A 7,445-nucleotide genomic window follows, 5' to 3' on the forward strand; every position below is an offset into this window, starting at 1 on the left:
TCTTCTCAAAACTTATCTTATGTCACAGGTTTTCAATGACTAATTTTGTTGTGTCTGTTTTTCTTTGTGTTGTGTTTTGTTTTTGTTTTGTTTTTGGTTTGACTGCGCCTTGAACACCCAGCAGGGTGGATATGTGCGCATTACAAGTCTTATTATTATTATTATTATTATTATTATTTATCATCCTCGTGCACGCAACGGACATCTGGGTACTGCACGCCGTGTGCTAGTCTTTCGGACTAGCGCACGGCAAACCGATGTACTATCACACGGCCGTCGTCTAGCAAAACTAAGACATATCATGTGACGCACTCTAAACCAATGAAAAGGCAGAATATTGGTAAGGGGTGTTATAATATAAAATATTGTGAGAAACGGCTTCATTTGAAGTGACGTAGTTTTCTAGAAACAAGTCATTTTCCACGAATTTCATTTCGAGATCTCAGATTTAGAATTTTAGGTCTCGAAATCACGCATCTGAAAGCACACAACTTCGTGTGACAAGGTTGTTTTTGTCTTTCATAGTTATCTCGCAACTCCGACGACCAATTGAGCTCGGCGTTTTTTTTTGTTATTGATGTTACTATGTTGAGATACACCAAGTAAGAAGACTGGTATTTGACAATTGCTAATAGTGTCAAGTGTCTTTAAAAGAGATTTGCGGTAACACCATGTGAATATCTCTTTTGAGTAGTGTTGGTTCTCAAAATAGCTTGTGGTCAACGACTGAACGTTTCAACCACTGTGCTCCGACCGTCTTCAGGAGGCGGGTGGGAGAAGACAATCAGAATACTGATCAGAAACGTTAAGTTGTTCATCACCGGTTTATTTCAAAACCAACACTACTCAAAAGATATTTTATCAAAGACTTAAGAACAAATAATAAGGACTAACTGTCTTGCATCGTAGAGGGAACCGAAGCGCATATTTAATGTTTTTAAACACTAAATTGTCATACGTACGATATGTACTATTATAACATGTACGATAGTATTTACCTTGTAGGAAACTAACTTGTGATAATTACGATATAGCATAATATTTAATAATATTAACGATACAGTATAATAAGATTTACGAAATAGCATAATGATTAAGCATACGATATTTACGATATAGTATATTATACTATTTCTGTGGCGTCAGAATGTTCGTGACATTGTTTAACTCATTTCTAAAAATATACAGTACCGCAGTTAGTAATATCTTTAACCATTTTGCTGAAAAATTACGACAAATGACACTTCTAGAATTATACTACAGGCATCTGTATTCACAGTGAGTATGGATTCACGTCATGACCCAAACTTGATAAGCAATTAAAATCCTTTGCGAATTTGTATTAATCCGCAGGAAGTTACCTGTACGCTGTCTCTCCATCAGTTTTGATAATGGTAAAATAAATACTATCTCGACCTTGTGTGCCAGTCACCATGCATTAAAACCGTCCAAATTGCCAATTTAAACGTCCAGAGGTAATTCACTCCACCCGAAACCCTTTTTATGATGACCGATTTACAGCTCAAACTGCATGGTTGTAATATACAACAGTCCAAGTAATATTATTATAATTTGTGAATTCAGGCAAACACATTTCCTATGAATAATTAATGCGTGGAGCGCTTATGCATTGGTTTTATGTTATTCACGCATTTCCCACAAATATTAAAGCTAAAAAGGGTCACTTCGCTTAAAGTTAGTACTGCACTGTAATACGTTCATGGGGGACAATGTGCCACCCAAATCACAAACGAGATTGTTGTGACGATGACGTCATTTGCGTCAGGTCGTGTCTTGGTCCAGCGAGTATCAAATTCCTAAAATCTCTTCGATACAGTTCAGTACAACATTTATTTCAAGTTCCTCAATCAATATAAATACAATGTTTACAAAGTGATAAACAAAAATGCAGGAACCAATTGGTAAGCACAGCTTGTGGGTTACAGAGATGGCCTTGTGGGTTACATATGGGTCATATTAAAATGTCTGGTGCAGTATCCACTGGGCCTTTATGACATGGGCCATACCATTTGGGACTCATTTCACTTTTGATGGCTCTTGTTGAAATCGTTTCATGACCCATGTGGGAACCATTTCATGGCCCATGTGGGAACCATTTTATGGCCCATGTGGGAACCACGTCATGGCCGAATTGGGAACCAATTCATGGCCCAGGCGGGAATCATTTCATATCAATAATGCGACCTAACCAACTTGGATTTGAAACACGGACTGTGGTTACAATTTAAAAAAAAACGTTTTTTAAACGGTTTCGCACGTACAGTGTTTGATATCAACCACTACGAACACGGCATACAACAAAGTGTATTAGAACAATTTGATTTTGCCGGATAACGTCTACTGCCTTTAAAATAAATAGGTAATTTTTGCCCTTTTTTTCTTCTTGTGGAAGTGTCGTGGCCGAGCGGTTAAGAGCACCGAATTCAAACTCTGGTGTTTCTGATCAGCAGAGTGTGGGTTCGAATCCCCAGCCGTGACACTGTGTCCTTGAGCAAGACACTTAACCATTGCTTCGTCCTTCGGATGGGACGTAAAGCCGTTGGTCCCATGTGTTGTGTAACGCATGTAAAAGAACCCAGTGCACTTATCGAAAAGAGAAGGGGTTCGCACCGGTGTTCCTGGTTGTGGCTGCTTAATGCGCCGTAGCACCTTGTAAACCCTTATAAGGTGCTAAATAATTGGGTCTCAGAATTCATCACTGCAATAACCTATCTTTCTGAAAGTTTGTATATACTCAGCGCCTTGAGTACCTTGTTTGGTAGATACGTGCGCTATATAAGACTTCGATATTATTATTATTATTATTATTATTATTAATATTAATACAAACCTTTGTTTTATCAAAGGTGCCCAGTAAATAATAAATAATAATAACTATTATTTTAATAATAATTACAATTTAAACAATCCCCCGTGTTTAAACTTTCAAAAATCATCCAAAGTGAAATGACTGTAATTGAACAACCAAAAAGACGTTGTTTTGCAAACAAAAGAATAACCGACTTTAAAGTGTTTGTTTTAAGTAGTTACATACTAGTGTAAAATCCCTTGATCAATAGTGACATGAAAGAAACTCTAAACAAATATTGTGTTCGTAAACACAAGACTTGCCGATTTCCATCGTCCAAAAGCTCACAGATCAAACAGTAGGTTTTGGATCAGGTGAAAATGTGGCCATTGCAACGTGTAAGCATCAAATAATATAATCTTTGGTAACAAACTATATAGCTATACAGAGTGAGAGCAACGTTCTGATGTAAGAGACGTGCTACACTCATTTAAATAACAACGTGTAACGGTTTACAAGGTACCATGGCGCAATATGCTGCCAATCAAATATGGGCATGGATTTGAACCTATCTCGAGTTACGACGAGATGGGACTAGCCTTTAGCTTTGTATTATCTCCTAAGACTAGTCTTAAATTAGGACTAGTCCAAACTCATTGTAAAATCGACCCCAGGAAAAATTTCACTGGGTTATTATTCGTGCATTACACAGAAGGACATAAAAAGAATGTTTAAGTACACAACTGTCACGACTGGGATTCGAACCCACACTACGGTGATCAGTAGCACCGGCTCTTGAGTAAGGTTGTCTTATCCACTTGGTTAAGACACGTCAAAATAACGCTCATAGATTTCCGAAACTAGGTGGTTGTAAAACCAACTAGAAATGTGAAGTTTCAAACGAACTGAACTTAAATGTTGTCAGTGTTGATTGCTGTCTATTACAGCAATCTCATTGTTACCACGAAGATAATTTTGACAGTTTAGGTCACAAACAAGGACATTTTCACTGTTTTTGTTGTACCAGTCACCATTATTTACAGTCTAGATTCACCTGTATCGATAGAACAGACGCTCTGTGCAGTAGATTGATTATTACTCCTTGGTTTACTAACTGCATGAAGTGAGTTGGCTGAGTGCCGTCCACGCCGTCTAACGCATTCAAACGCCTCGGTAAACGCAGCTCTGTATTGTGCGTTAAACGCGCAGTAAATGATTGGATTAACAACAGTGTTAATCCGTAAGGGACTTTGAACAATCCAATCTGCGTACTGCCCAAGAAGAACAGTGATAGGATTATCAACACCCTCAAAGAATGAGCAGATCCAACCAGTAAGAATTAACAAAGTGAAAGGAGCTTGACATACGAAGAACACCACACCGTTGACTACCAACATCTTCGCCACTTGGTTACGGATGTGCCGCGCCTTTGAATTAGATTTTGCATTCTTGCAATCTGCGTTAAAGTCTTTGCGTTTGTTCAGTATGTGGATGATGCGAGCATACATGTAGACGTTTCCAATCATTGCAATACACCAAGGGATGACAAGAAGAGGTTCGCTGATGTACTCCATCCACTCAGCTCCCGGTATTGGACCGCAACGTGAAATCTTTGAGGGGAACCTTTTGTACATGTCTTCTTCTGGCCACCTTAGGCATATGCCCCAATGTTTAGCGAATAGTGGAGTTATGATTAGTGAAAAACCTACTCCAATGCCCCAGCAGATTGCAACCATTTTATAGGTTCGTCTCCGACTGCGCATCTTAAGATGCTGGATTGGATGACACAATGCGAGGTATCTTTCACACGTCACCATGGTTACCAGTGCAATGGATGTCTCCAATGCCGTGTTTAATGCAAAGTTAAAAGTAACGCAGCCAAGAGTACTGCCGAATGGCTCATGCTTTGACACTTGTGAGAAGGCAACCCTCCCCAAATCTTTCCCAGAAAACAAGATCAAAAAGAGCACATCGGACAGTGCCAAGTTTGCTAAGTACAAATCAGTTTCCGATCTAAGTCGGGGACTGCGGAAAAAGACGAACAAAAGTAACAAGTTGGTGAGAAGACCTAGGCCTAAGATTATCGGCACACCTACGGTAATAATGAAGGAATCCACGGAATCGAAGATCCACTCTGAGAAATACTCTTCAGTGATGTTTTTGTGGGCGTCACATGATTCTGTTGAACCCATTGTAAAACAACACTTGAAGTCTTGTAAACACGGATGCCTATTCACGAAACAATGGTGTGTGAACTTGTAGCTGTAACTGGCTCCTTAGAGTGTAATAAGTCGGTAATACCCAGATGTAAACTCACTGAACAATGGTGTGTCTGTATTGCCTTACGTCGGAGGACAATTTTAACAAAGGGGACAATTGCCCTCACAGTCGGTTCTTTGTTTCCAGGTGTCCTCACTAGACATTTGTGTACAAAACCAATGGTGATTGCTTCAATACAGGAACAACAGAAAGTACATTAGGTGTCCTCTAATGTATAGGTGTGCTGTAGGGGTGAACGTGTGGCTCCAACGAGTGCAAGTCGGCAATACCCAGTTGTTGAGTAGCAATATCAGACGAACGATATACGATGTAAAAAATGGCACTCAAAGCGAAGCACTAAACTTGCGGATTGGTTGTCTGCGTCTGCGCAGAATGTAGTCTACATGTACCTTGAGTCCGCACTGCTGGTAGCATAGAGTAACCTTACTCTATGCTGGTAGTAAGCATCGAGTATCGAATAACAAATTACAAAGTCAGTATATTGTTTGTTTATCTATAAAGGGCCGGTCTTTCAATCAACCGAAGTATTATGAGCTTTCTAAGGGAGTCCAGACTTTAGTTGAATAGATGAAATCATTTTCAAAGAAAAGCCACGATGAAGCTTGAAGGTCAATGTCATATAATCAACTTGTTAAATTACTTACTCTAATACGCCGGTGCTCACTAATGACTTTCTGGTTTATTGGAAATTGATTGATTACTGTAAGCTGGAAGGCCGTAAAATTCCTGTTTGGCCATTCACAGAGTCAACATTCTAAAGAGCAATTGCATTCAAATGCGAAATAAGTAAATTAAATCTTTTGAAACTCGACCATTGTTTTCAATGTCACGGCTTTCTTTATGGTTTGTTTCCACTAAGGTATGAATCCCAAGGTGCACACACCCTCCATTAGGGGAAGACATGGGTTGATTAACGATCACAGACTTATGAGCTTTATAAGGGAGTCCAGACTTTAGTTGAATAGATGAAATAATTTTCAAAGAAAAGCCACGGTATGATGAAGCTTGAAGGTCAATGTCATAATAATCAACTTGTTAAATTACTTACTCTAATACGCCGGTGCTCACTAATGACTTTCTGGTTTATTGGAAATTGATTGATTACTGTAAGCTGGAAGGCCGTAAAATTCCTGTTTGGCCATTCACAGAGTCAACATTCTAAAGAGCAATTGCATTCAAATGCGAAATAAGTAAATTAAATCTTTTGAAACTCGACCATTGTTTTCAATGTCACGGCTTTCTTTATGGTTTGTTTCCACTAAGGTATGAATCCCAAGGTGCACACACCCTCCATTAGATTCGTTGATTGGATCGGCCTAGTTTTGGAAAATTCTTAAATAGAATACGCATTGTTTACCACCATCATAGTCTAGGTTCCTAGACCATTGGTGTTGCGTGGTCACACACAACCAACGTTCCGATTATGCACGGCAAAAACTGTACACGCTTGTAATGAACGAACGCTAGCGGGCGCTCTGTTTCTCTGATTTCCTGTGCTCACAAAGGTCTAGGACATTTGCAACGACGGGTCTTAACTTTTTTATTGTTTTTCGGCAAATCTCCCCCGACTTTCCGGTGGAGCCAATCAGAGGCTGCGTTGCGGTTGGCTCATGAATAATTCATCAGTGTTGTGCATGCAGTGTAAATGCATGCAGTAATGCGTTGCATGACTTTTGCTATACTACTCTGCATGTGTGTGTGGGTATATGTTTTTATCGGAGTATAATAATGTCCAGATCAGTAGGATTTGAAACTTTGCCACATGGTGGAAATACGATAAAGAAAGGTTTGCGGTACCACCACAAACCTTTCTATGTATAATATCCAGATCCAGACTACTGCATTGCCATGATGCAGCTTGAAATGCGATCGTGGCAGGGCCCACACTGATGAAGCCTGTATTGGCTAAACAATTTGCTTATAGTTAGCACAAAATAGTATTGCTTAGCAGAAACTGGTTACCAGCCAATTTTTTATTAAATTTGAAATGTTGTAGACTTATGCCTAGTGCCCACCTAAATTTTTGGATAGTAGAGAAATTTTGTACAGTATTTTCTGCCAAACAGATATTAACTAGTGTTATTCACAGTGAAAGTTTTTTAATCTTGGGGGAAGGAAATCTTGAGGGATTCAAAAGCGTCTTTGTAAGAATGTATTTTGAAACGTAACTGAGCTGCAGATCTTGGAATGTAAGCGTAGCTTGACTCGGGATTGAAAGCGTACTTTTTGATATTGTAGCGTAACCTAAACGTATCTTGGAGTGTATAAGTGTAGCTGAGTAGCTGCGTAGCTTAAAACGTAAAAGTATCTTTTGGAGCGTAAGCATATCTTGGAACGTAATTCGTAGCTGCGTATC

This window comes from Asterias rubens, chromosome 14 (genome assembly GCF_902459465.1).
Source record: "Asterias rubens chromosome 14, eAstRub1.3, whole genome shotgun sequence".
NCBI lineage: Eukaryota > Metazoa > Echinodermata > Asteroidea > Forcipulatida > Asteriidae > Asterias > Asterias rubens.